We start from the raw sequence: 12,837 nt of genomic DNA, 5'->3' as shown, positions 1-12,837 counted from the left end.
TTTCAAAATTAGAATGTTCTAAGGCCAGCACCCATGTGAGCACCGGCGTACTTGTGTTACCTAACCCAGGGTAGCCGGTGCATAGGTGTCAAATGTTGTCAGGAATCTTCATCGTTTTCAATGGCGAGATGCTGCAAAGTGCTGCTGCCTTGAAGAGGAAAAGTGTCCGGTGTGATCCAAGCCTGGATCAAAGCTGAGAAGAACCTGAAAGCAGAGGGAACAGCATCTGGGTCACTTGCCAGTGACCAGGGGCTCGGTAGACTAATGCCCACCGATGTTGAGTCAGAACACATTTGTAGCAAACAGGAAAGCCCATTGAAAGTTAAAGTTACCTTCTCAGGAACCCACAGGTCGACGGCCAGGGATAGCAAAGGGACCTCGAGAGAAATCACAAAACACCAGCCCACGCTACACTTGTGGAGTGGAGGCCAGTAATCTTCAGTGGAATTACTGCTTGGGATCTGGACTAAAAGTAGCCCAAAGCACAGGGGTCGCCGGAAAGCAGATGCTTTTGCAAATAGACACGGTGCCCAGTGGTTCGGGTTGCACGGTGCCCACGAGGGATACGGGTCTCAGGTTTGCTGAGCACACCAGTGGACCTCGGGGATGCTTGGAAACCCACCTCCTGTGTTGCAAAAGTCTTCAGAGTTCTCAGGAGGTTCGGGGGTTGCAAACCGGCCAGATGCGTCTTTGGTACCTGCTTAGCAGGGGTGTAACTCCTTTACTCCAAGGAAGATTCTTCAGTCATCTAGCGCAGTGTAGATCGTCGAAGTACTTGGTTTCTGTAGCAGAGTTTCGTCCAGGTAATTCTAAAGTCCTGTAGCTGGAGGTTCCTACGTTATACCCATGGAAGGGGTGGGACAAACTCTGGGGACCCACCTATGGGAGGGTCTGGACAGAGGAGTGGCTACACCCATGTCCTTTGTCCAGTTTCGCGCCAGAGCAGGGGTTGATAGCCCCTGCAACCGGTTTGAGCTGGACTATGCCCAGGGACACCAAATGTGTCCCCAGTGCATCAAAGCACTCTTGAGGTGCACCCACCCAGCCCCAATACACTTAAGCCTGTCTGGGAGGTGGTTACACCTCCCTGTGACAGGAAACCTATTGTTCAGCCTCCCCTGCCGAAGTTTTGTCCAGCAGCAGGAGGGCAGACTCGTGTCTGTGGCTGGCAGCATCCATCTTGTGATGCCAGGGTCGAGAAAGCTGGTACCGGGTATACCGGTGCTGTCATATTTCTCCCTCTAGGAGGGTGGAATCATACCTCCCAGACCAGTTACTGGTGTGGAGGTATGTTTCCAAGGTGTTTGACACCAAACACAACAGTTTTCAGTGCCACCGCAATGTACCGCAAGGTCTGGCTGCATCACAGAACAACCCCCGAGAATAGATTTCGAAGGCTGCAGAGGGGCCCTGCTCATGCATGGGCACTCTCTCACATAAAACCCAGCACCCTGCCTTCAGGATTGATAAGGCCTGCCATAGGGGTGACTGATAGGTTTATATGTGCAGTGATAAGGTATATATAGTGAACCTATATCTAAGTAAGGGGTGTATGCACCACCTTACACAGGTTGCAGTAGCAGACCTGTGGTGTCAATTTGAGTGGCCTCTTAGGGGTGGCATATTACATGCTGCAGCCCCTGGGAAGCCTCTGGGGTACCTATGCCCTAGGTACATAGTGTACCATATACTAGCGACTTATAATTGTACCCCAGGATCCAATCAGGAGTGTACCTAAAGTACAAGCAATCGGTTTAGGCAGAAAGCAGTTAGACTGAGGTCCTGAAAAGCAGGATTCCAGCCAGACTAAGTCGAAAACAGTGAAACATCAGCAAAAAGTAGGGGTAACTATAAGAAGTAGATCCAACTTTCCCTAAACACCCCCACCCCCCCCCCCCCCAAACGTCAGGACATTAAACTAACCTTGACCAGTTGAGCATTCATGTTCTGAGTGGAAATATCTGGAGAGTCCATCTGCATTGGCATGGTTACTCCCAGGTCTTTCTTCCACTGTATAGTCCATATCCTGTAGGGAAATGGACCACCTCAAAAGTTTTTGGTTTTCGCCCTTCATCTGTTTTAGCCATAAGAGGGGCTTATGATCTGTCTGAACAATAAAGTGAGTGTCAAACAAGTATGGCCACAGCTTTTTCAGAGCCCAAACCACAGAAAAGGCCTCCCTCTCAATGGCTGACCAATGTTTCTCTCTGGGGGTCAGCCTTCTGCTAATAAAAGCTATGGCTGATCCTGATCTTCATCATTCAATTGTGATAACACAGCCCCTACCCCCAACTTGGATGCATCTCTTTGGACAATGAATCTTTGGAGTAGTTAGGACTTTGCAGAATGGGAGCAGTGCACATGGCCTGCTTCAGGTCATCTAATGCCTTTTGACAGCTAACTGTCCACTGAACTTTCTTTGGCATTTTCTTGGAAGTTAAGTCATTCAAAGGGGTCACTATGGATCCATATCCTTTGACAAACCACCTATAGTACCCAGTCAGGCCCAAGAAAGCATTGACCTGAGTCTGATTGGTTGGAGCAACCCAGTCCATGATGGTCTGGATTTTGCTCTGCAATGGTTGAACCTGACCTCCACCTACCAGGTGGCCTAGGTATACAACTTGACTCTGCCCCATCTGGCACTTGGTGGCCTTGATAGTGTGGCCTGCTTTCTGCAGGGCCTCCAAAACATTTCTCAGGTGGACCAGGTGATCGTCCCAGCTGGATCTAAAGACAGCAATATCATCTAGTTATGCTGCACTATAGGCTTACAGCCTGTAAAGCCTTAGTTCACCAACCTTCATAAACTTGGCTGAGGACAAAGTATCTATAAGCTCACCTGCCCTAGGAATTGGATGAGCATCAGTCCTAGTGACTGCATTGAGACTCCTGTAGTCAACACAACACCTTATCTCTCTCTTACCACACTGGGTGTGAGGTTGAGGTACTAAAACTACTGGTCTAGCCCAAGGGCTATCAGTGGGTTCAATTACTCCCAAATCCAACATCTTCTGGTCTCCTGATGCAGTCCCTGACATGGTCAGGTTGTCTGTAAACCTTATTTTTTAACAGGCAGACTGTCCCCAGTGTCCACTTCATGAGTCCACCAGGTAGTCTGACTTGGAGTCAGTAAAAATATATGTCTAAATTGTTGTAGAACTTTTCTGCAATCAGTTTGCTACTGGTCAGTGAGGCTGCCTGCCAAGGCTACACCATCTACTGAACCATCATCAGGGTTCTGAGAGAGCAGGTCAGGCAGTGGATCACTCTCTTCCTCCTGTCCCTCATCAGTAGCCATGAGCAAGCCCATGACTGCCCTGTCAACATATGGTTTGAGCCTGTTGACATGGAGCACCCCATGGGGGCTCCTGGGAGTTCCTAGGTTCACCAGATAGGTAACCTCTCCCTTCTGCTCAATTACTGTATGAGGGCCACTCCACTTGTCTTGGAGGGCTGCTAGGACCACAGGCTCCAACACCCATACTTTCTGTCCTGGCTGATAAACAGTCCACACAGCCTTTTGGTCATGCAAGGCCTTTTGCGATTCCTGGCTAGCCTCAAGGTTTTTAGTTGCCTTCTTCATGTACTCGGCCATCCTGGGGCGGAGACCAACTACATAGTCCACAATATCCTGTTTAGGGGGTTTGAGAGGTAATTCACATCCCTCCTTCACTAGACACAATGGACCCCTAACTGTATGTCCAAACAGAAGTTCAAATGGGCTGTAACCAACCCCCTTCTGTGAAACTTCCCTGTAGGCAAAAAGAAGGCAGGGCAAAAGTTTGTCCCATCTGCCCCTTAGCTTTTCTGGCAGACATTTAATCATGCCCTTGAGGGGTTTGTTGACCCTTTCAACTAACCCATTGCATTGTGGGTGGTAAATTTGTAAATTACTTCACACTCCTTCTGCAGTCAAGTAACTAGACATGACGTTTGCATCTCTTTCCGATACTACCTCCTTAGGGAAACCCACTCTGGAAAATATTCCCAGCAGGGCCCTTGCCACCACAGGAGCTGTGGTGGTCCTAAGGGGAATTGCTTCTGGATACCTAGTGGCACCAGTATAAATCTGTGTCCAGATGCAGTCTGAGGATCCATGGGATCAACTATATCAATCCCAACCCTCTCAAAGGGAACCCCCATCATAGGTAGTGGTATCAGGGGGGGCTTTGTTGTACCACCTGCCTTACCACTGGCTTGACAGGTGACACAGGAGCGACAAAACTCCTTGGTGTCTTCAGACATGTGAGGCCATTGAAAGTGTGGGACAATTCTGTCCCAAGTCTTGTTTTGGCCGAGGTGACCTGCTAATGAGATGTCATGTGCTAGTTTCACTAGGAAGCCCCTAAACTTCAGTGGTATAACCAACCTCCTGGGTGCACCAGGCTTGGGTTCTCTACTCTCTAAGCAAAGGAGTCCATCATCCCAGTAGCTGCTATGGGACCCACTAGTACTCCCAACAGCCTCATCAACAGCTTGTTGTCTGAGGGGTTCAAGAGAAGGGCAGTTCAGCTGGTCCTGGCTCAGATCTGCCCTGGAAGGGCCCCCTGTCCCCAAGAACCCAACCTGATCAGGCTCAAGCTTCTACGGACAGTTCCTTCTTCAGGACTGAGATCATCTCCCTCAAGAGACTGATCTGCTGAGTTAGGGAGAAGACACTGCCTTACCCCTGCTGCTCTTTTTCTTGGAAAGGGCCTGGTCCATTTTTACAGGATCCAAGACCTTTTCAGTGGAAAGCATTTTTTCCTGTGACCTGGTCATAGTAAACACATCTGCAGGGATGCCGAACATTTATGCATGAGTCCTGAGCTCCACTTCAGCCCAAGCTGAAGTTTCCCAATCATAGCCCAGCAAGCATTCAAAAGGGAGGTCTGAACTTATCACAACCTTTTCTAGGGCCAGTTACCCCTCACCAGGTGAAATTAACAACTGCCAAGGAATGGTCTGTCCTGACATTGCTAGCATTGGTCACTTGGTACATCTCACCAAGTATGATTTGCTCAGGAGCCACAAGATGTTTTGTCACCATTGTGACACTTGCTCCTGTGTCCCTGAATGCCAAGGCCTCTTTTGCATTAATCAAAGGCTGCTGTCTGTATTAGCCCAGAATACTGGGACTGACAAATAAGGAGGCCAAATCCATGCCTCCATCACAGATCAGTACAGCCTGAGTGGGAACTCCGACCAGGCCAGAGTCCATCTCAGATCCCAGGGTTAACCCTTATTCTGAGTACCACCACTTGGAGCTGTACTGGGGTGGAACATGTGCCTTAGGGGCAGTGGTAGTTGGAGTTGAGTCCTTGGACTTGTAACAGTCACTTGTCCAATGGGCCTTCTGTTTACAGATTTGACACCATGGTTTCTTCTTGCCTTTCCCTTGTTAGATTGTGACTCCCCACCAGTAGAAGATTTTTGGGGCCCTTGAGAAGACTTCTGGTCTTTACCCTTTTCCCCACCCTTATCTGAGGGTTTTGAATCTTGCTCCTTGGAGTCACCATCTTGTTTCTGAACCTTCTGCCTCACCCTGGTTCTGACCCATTTGTCTGCCTTCTGACCCAATTCTTGGGGAGAGGTTAGATCAGAGTCCACCAGGTACTAATGCAACAACTGATTTTGACTATTAACGATCTGCGCCCTCATAATTAAATTGTATAATCCTTTAAAATCCCACACTTTACTGCCAAGTAACCAGTCTTCCAGAGCCTTAGTAGCACAATCTACAAAGTCAATCCAGTCTTGCGTCTGTGCCTTTTGGGTATCTCTGAACTTAATCCTGTATTGCTCAGTGGTTAAGCCAAACCCATCAATCAGAGCACTCTTCAAGACTTTGTAATTATCAGCATCCTCTTTTTTAACAGTGAGAAGCTTGTCCCTACCTTTGTCTGCAAAGGAGAGCAACAAGATTCCTGCCCACTGCTCCTGAGGAACCTCTGTACTTTACAGTCCCTCTCAAGTGCAGCTATCCATTTGTGAATGTCATCCCCACTCTGATAGGGAGGGACAATCTTGTTCAGGTTCCTATGGCCATGAGTCCGTTCTCTACCTCTAGGGACACTGTTGCTGACACCATGGGGCTCTAGCCCCAACTTTTTAGGAGCTTTCTGAAGCCCCAGGGATTCCCTGTTTAAGGCCAATTGCTCTCTCTTGATTCTGAGCTTAGCTCTCTCAAAGTCAAGCAGGTGGCACTTTCGATCATAAGAGGACTCCCTTCTGTGAGAAGCAGATGTCCTATGAGAAACAGAGGTCCCTACAGATACACCAGAATGATTAGACTCCTGAGAATGAGATCTAGATCTTCTTGGCTTACTGCTAACTCTTCCTGGTGGAGTGAAGAGAGGACCCATTGGTCCATCTCCATCCCCAGGAAGAATTGGATTGTCCAGGTTTGAATCATCATGATCCTCCTAGACAGCTTCAGAGTCTAGGTCCTGGATGTTTTTACTTCCTGGCCTGTCCTCTTCTACTGGCCCACCCAACCTGCCTTCCTCATCAGACCCTGGGGTCTTTCTGAGGTCATCTAAAAGTAAAGCCTCTATGAGGCACTGGGTTTTTGGGTTTTTTACTGTCTTCACCCTTCTAGATGCACACGTGTTTCTCAATTCCTGAAATGAGAGATGGTCATACTTAGCAAGCAAGGAGCCACTGGCTTCTGCCCTAGAAGACATACTAGTGTTATGTGGCGTAGGCACCTACCTAACCTAGTGAGAACTACTAAACTCTCTTGAGTTGGAGAAAGGGTGTGCTAGACCCTTGACTAACCCAACTCTAAGTTCAGAAGAACTTACTTTATTCTAGACTTGATTTATATGTACCTAAGTACCTTTAGTGGTTTTCAGTTAGTCTATCAATGAGATTATCTGGTAAAACAATAGCAAGCTTGAATCCCAACCGCTGCACACCAATGTGAGAAGTTGGCCTGGTATATGCTGAACACTAGTTATAGTAGGCACCTTGTACCAGTCCAAACAACCCTTGTTGATGATTAGGTTAAAGACATCCTTTATTTAAAGCTATCCTAGTGGCAGCAATGGAGAGCAGCCTTCAGGCTAAGTATCGAAGGAATGTAAAGCAGCTTGTTTTACCAGTCTATAACCTCCTGAATGACCAAACGAAAGGAGAACCACACCAGGTATATATAAAATGTATGTATTTATTACCAACACTCTCTACTAACCTCTTTATGAGATTAGAGAACAAGGCACACAATATAACAGTAAATAGCACAATGCACAGCGGGCTGCAGGGGGAGACCGAACCATATACTAAGAAAGTGGTATAACAACCAAGACTTGACTAGACACAGTGCCTAGAGCACGTAGAATCGCTGGGACTCCAAGGAACCACCCAGGGTAGTGACACAGGGGACCCAACTGGGAGGCGTGCTGTGTGAACACAGCGGCGAGCTCGGTACAATCCTATGGGAAAGTCGCAGTTGGAATTTTAAAGATGAAGGACTCTTAGGAGAGGACTTTGAGCAAACCCTTTAAGATTTAGAAGGTTCTAAGGCCAGCACCCATGGGAGCACCTGAGTACTCGTGTTACCGAACCCAGGGAAGCTGGGTGCATAGGTGTTGGGAATCTTTGTTGTTTTCAATGGCGAGATGCTGCAAGGTGCTTCTGCCTTGAAGAGGAATAGTGTCCGGTGTGATCCAAGCCTGGATCAAAGCTGAGAAGAACCTGAAAGGAGAGGAGACAGAGTCTGGGTCACTTGCCAGTGACCAGGGGCTCGGTAGACAAATGCCCACCGATGTCGGGTGTTTCAGGTGAGAAGAGGTGAAGCTTGACTCTGCAGCCACGGCGACCAGGAGACGTCGATGATGACCAAAGTCCACAGGTGCGCTGTCCCACAAAGGATGTCGAGTGTTGGGGGTCAGTAAACCCCAACAAGCCTTGGCAACTGCAACCCACGCGGTCAGAGAAAAGATGCTTCGGTGAGGACCAGCAAGGTCCTGGGGACTCCCCGAATGATGGAGAATTAGAGCGCATCTGGAGCAACCAGAAAAGCCCATTGAAAATTAAAGTGCCCTTCTCAGGGACCCACACTTTGACGGACCAGGGATCGCAAAGGGACCTCGAGAGGAATCACAAAACACCAGCCCACGGAACACTTGTGGAGTGTAGGCCGGTAATCTTCAGTGGAATTACTGCTCGGGGTCTGGACTACAAGGAGCCAAAAGCACAGCTTTAGGGGTTGCCAGAAACCAGATGTTTGTGCAAGTGGGCATGTTGCCCAGGCGTTCAGGTTACACGGTCCCCACAAGGGATACGGGTCTCAGGTTTGCTGAGCACACTAGTCGACCTCGGGGATGCTTGAAAACACACCTCCTGTATTTCAAAAGTCTTCAGAGACCTCAGGATCTTTGGAGTTGCAAACTGATCCGATGCGTCTTTGGTGCCTGCTTAGCAGGGGAGTAACTTCTTTACTCCAAGGGAGATTCTTCAGTCATCTAGCGCAGTGTAGATCTTCGAAGTACTTGGTTTCTGTAGCAGAGTTTAGTCCAGGTAAATCTAAAGTCCTGCAGCTGGGGGTTCCTACTTTACACCCAAATAAGGGTGGGACAAACTCTGGGGACCCACCTATGGGAGGATTAGGACAGAGGGGTGGATACACCCATGTCCTTTGTCCAGTTTCACACTAGAGCATGGGCCGATAGCCCCTGCAACCGGTTTGAGCTGAACTATGCACAGGCACACCAATGTGCCGCCATGCAGACATCAAAGCACTCTTGGAGTGCACTCACCCAGCCCCAATACACTAAAGGCTGTCTGGGAGGTGGTTACACCTCCCTGTTACAGGAAACCTATAGTCCAGCCTCCCCTGCCGGAGTTACATCGGGCTGACTCCTGTCTGTGGCTGGCAGCATCCATCTTGTGATGCCCGGGTCGAGAAAGCTGTTACCAGGTTTACTGGTGCCGTCATATTTCTCCCTCTAGGAGGGTGGATTCATACCTCCCACACCAGTTACTGGTGTGAAGGTATGATTCTAAGGTGTGTGACACCAAACCGCTGCAGTATTAAAGTTAGCATTTATAGCAAGGTTATAATGCACTTAAGAGTATATGGTATGGCTGCATTACAGAACAACCCCGGAGAATAAATTCTGAAGGCTGCAGAGGGGCCCTGCTCATGCATGGGCACCCTCTCACATAAAACTAGGCAACCTGCTTTCAGGATTGTTAAGGCCTGCCATAGGGGTGACTGATAGGTTTATATGTGCAGTGATAAGGTAGATATAGTGAACCTATATTTAAGTAAGGGGTGCATTCACCACCTTACACAGGTTGCAGTAGCAGACCTGTGGTGTCAATTTGAGTGGCCTTTTAGGGTTGGCATAATACATGCTGCAGCCCCTGGGAGGCCTCTGGGGTACCTATGTCCTAAGTACATAGTATACCATATACTAGGGACTTATAAGGGTACCACAGGATCCAATCTGGAGTGTACCTAAAGTACATACAATCAGTTTAGGGAGAAAGCAGTTAGGCTGGGGTCCTGAATAGGAGGATCCCAGCCAGACTAAGTCTAAAACAGTGAAACATCAGCAAAGAGTGGTAGTAACTATAAGAAGCAGTTCCTACTCTCCTACACTGCCCGTTTCCAGAGGCCTTTAGCTGCATCCACTTATCTTAAGTTGCAACACTGATTTTGTCGATGTGATCAAGTGACAGACACAAGATACAACACAGCTCTCTCCTTTAGTAATAACCAAAAGAACAATGAACCCTATCTTTCAAAAGAAAACACACAGTAATTGAACAACCATTCAAACAAATGGAGTCCATACACTCAAGCTAAATCTGCCTCCACCTAACCCTTCTCAAGAACAACACTCTCATACTGTCTCAGGTAGTAGCCCAGCTTGACACTCTTAATGAAGCAGAAACTGATTCTCTGTCTAGTTGCCTATTCCCAAGCACAGAGCCACCCCTGTAAATAGCCTTTCTTCATTCTGCATATCCACACCTTTCTCTACCTTCAGCGAGTAGATCAACAACTTGCAGCACTGTAACAGGGAAATGACAACACTCATGCACCCACACATACTCCAACCAAATCGGAAGAAGATAGTCATAGCTAGTGATAATCACCATCTGAGCAGCCACACAAAAAGAATGAAAAGACCAGCATAGCCTGCGAAGCCCAGTCAATAAATTGGCGAGTTGGCCATGCAGCGAGCTCAAGGTAAATAGTTTTATTTATTTAGTTACTTACTTTACTCCTGCCTGTTGTATGTCTGAGTCCACTACCCCCCTGCACCCACCACCCAGCAACACTCCCTCTGCGAGCCGCCACTGGAGAAGGTGATCATTATAACTAGTGTCATTTCTAGAAGAGCAGTTAATATACAGAAAGAATTGTCTCATCATAGTAAAAAAAGTTGCAAAACGTCTTCTACAAGTGACACCAGCCGTAGAAGTCCTGCAGACTTTACAAGCATGTGCTCTGTAGCAAGAACAAACACCCTAACAATGTGAGGAGGCATCAGACATCACTGGTGTATCGGTGCCAGACATTGATCCAGTACATGCCAGAAAAAGTAGAATTGCAGATGGTGAAGGTGCAGGAGCAGGGTAGTTGTCTGACAGAAACACAGTACCAAGCGACAAGAGAAATCATTAAAATGAAAAACATTGTTATTCTTTTTCTGAAATTTCTGTGGTTGAAAAAATATTTTCGGATTGGAACAGAGATGTAAATCTTCATGGTTGTATCTTTGAATGAATGGAAAAATAAACATTTGTCACTTCACCAAGTAGAGCTTATGTGTATTTGCATTAAACAATAATGATGTTATCAAAAACGTACCTTCGATATAATTATTTGATATGTGCGATCTGCGTAATCTTCCTACAGCTGCTTTTGCTGTATCATGTCTAGTGGAAGAACGATAGTCTGTCTTAACATCTGAATTATCGTTGTTATTGTCCATTGGAAGGACTTTTTAGGAGCTATGTTATGAAGCACAGAACCACAGGTAAATATTTTATAAGACCTCTCAGATTTATTGCAGTGCTCCCACTGTTTGTGAAGTCATCTGATTCTACCTTTCCACAGGCCATATCTTTATTAAACCTCCGCCCTCTTACGCCTTCGTGCTAAGTTGTCCCTTCCCTGGGCGGCAACGTCGCCCCACTGCTCTGTGAGCAGGTGAAAAACTAAAAATAAAATAATATTGCATTGTTATTATCATTTTATTTTTCCATCCTTGCTCAGCTGGTATGGGGCCGGGCTGGCCTGTGTCAGAGGAACAGGTGGAGGAGTGGTGGCACTCTCCTATGTGCGCATGAATGTTTGGCTGGCCGTCTTGGGCTGGCCAAACAGTCTTGCGCACTTAGCATGTTCTCCACCCAGGCTGCATTACTGCCTGGGTGGAGAACATACCCAGGCTTCTACTCCCTCTCTGAGCGCCGAACCATGGCGCTCATACCAATCACGATGCTGTTATCAGCAGTGTCATGGTTAGCTAGGGAAGTCTGGAAGCCTGGGTGCTTTCCAGAGTGCTGGAAGCGGGCCAAGAGGACCGAGAGACGGCGGCGGTACACAGTTAAGTGTTTTTATTTTTTATTTTCATTCCCTTCCCCGGTCCCCCATCTCCCCTCACCCCTCGACCCGCACCCCCCCGCCTTTAAGTAGCAGCCACTACTCGTACCTTCCAGCCCTTGTTGTAACAGGATTCAGAAAAGGAGTCTTTAGCAAGGAGGTATGAAATATGCACTGTCACCCAAAACAGTTGCATATTATGCTTAGTCTTGAGTTACTTTACATAGGTGTAATAAAGACACAACTGAATGTTATTACCTCAAATGAGCCAGTCAAAATAGTGGGTCTTAACTTTTTGATTTCTATGGACCCCTACCTAATCATTACTGAAATCAGGGGACCCCCACTGAAATATTAAATGTAACCCTCCCCCACCCTTCAACTGGGTCATTATTGCAATCTGGGGACCCTGGCCTAAGCAGTTTTGATTAATTGAACTTAAAAACAACATACACAATTACAATTACAGAAACAAGCTTTCATCAAATAAATACACAAATGATGATATATTTTATTTACTTCACAAAGAAATATAAAAAAAAGACAATTTTAATTTCAATGGGGCGGTTGGAGCATTTCTATATTGATTTAAGGCCACTCATCGTCATTGCTATGTTCTGTTTTAATCACTAGCTCTGCTCTCATGAATCAATCTGAGGATACCGGTTACATTTTTAGCCTCCAATTTCTAAAACCATCACATTTACGGAAAGTTTTAAAATGTTCAATTTGACATGTTGCTTCTTTTTTCATATATACTTTATTAATCCTGTTAACATTATTTAATTTTCTAAGCAGTCGAAGACCCCCTGGGGAGTTGTTGCGGACCCCAGGTTAAGAGCCCCTTGTCCTTATTGTAGAGGCCACAGTCTCTAACCCTTTAAGAGTTGTATCCTCCCAGGATAAAGTTCCAAAAGGGAGGTAATCATGCACTGTGCATTGCAAATAACCTGAATATTCAGTGAGTGATGATGTCACCACTAACCCTTATGGGTTCCGGAGTAGCTTGCTACTCACCAAGAAAGTGCTTCAACACCCCATTAGGGGTAACAAGGGCCAAATAAATGCAAACCTTTTTCTCCTTTTCTATCCCTCTGCTATCCTTCTCAATCCAAATAACTGACTAATATCCACCACTCAAATTACTTTCATATTTCACTATACTAATTCACCACTAATCCTTTATGAGTTCCAGAGTAGCAGCTACACGCCATAAAATGCGCTTCAACACTCCATCAGGGGAAACAAGCTCTATTTAAATGCAAACCTTTTTCCCTCTTCTATCCCCCCGC

General features: G+C 46.8%; 1 protein-coding gene across 1 annotated transcript in view; it reads left to right on the top strand.

The window, feature by feature from the left end:
* CFAP221 (cilia and flagella associated protein 221) overlaps window positions 1–12,837 on the top strand; it is a 663,664-nt gene that overhangs the window by 172,605 nt on the left and 478,222 nt on the right. The gene's annotated exons all lie outside the window — the stretch shown is intronic.

The sequence above is a fragment of the Lissotriton vulgaris genome, chromosome 2_1 (assembly GCF_964263255.1).
Source record: "Lissotriton vulgaris chromosome 2_1, aLisVul1.2, whole genome shotgun sequence".
Lineage (NCBI taxonomy): Eukaryota > Metazoa > Chordata > Amphibia > Caudata > Salamandridae > Lissotriton > Lissotriton vulgaris.
The sequence above is the reverse complement of the archived record's forward strand: the minus strand, read 5'-3'. Positions and strand labels throughout refer to the sequence as shown.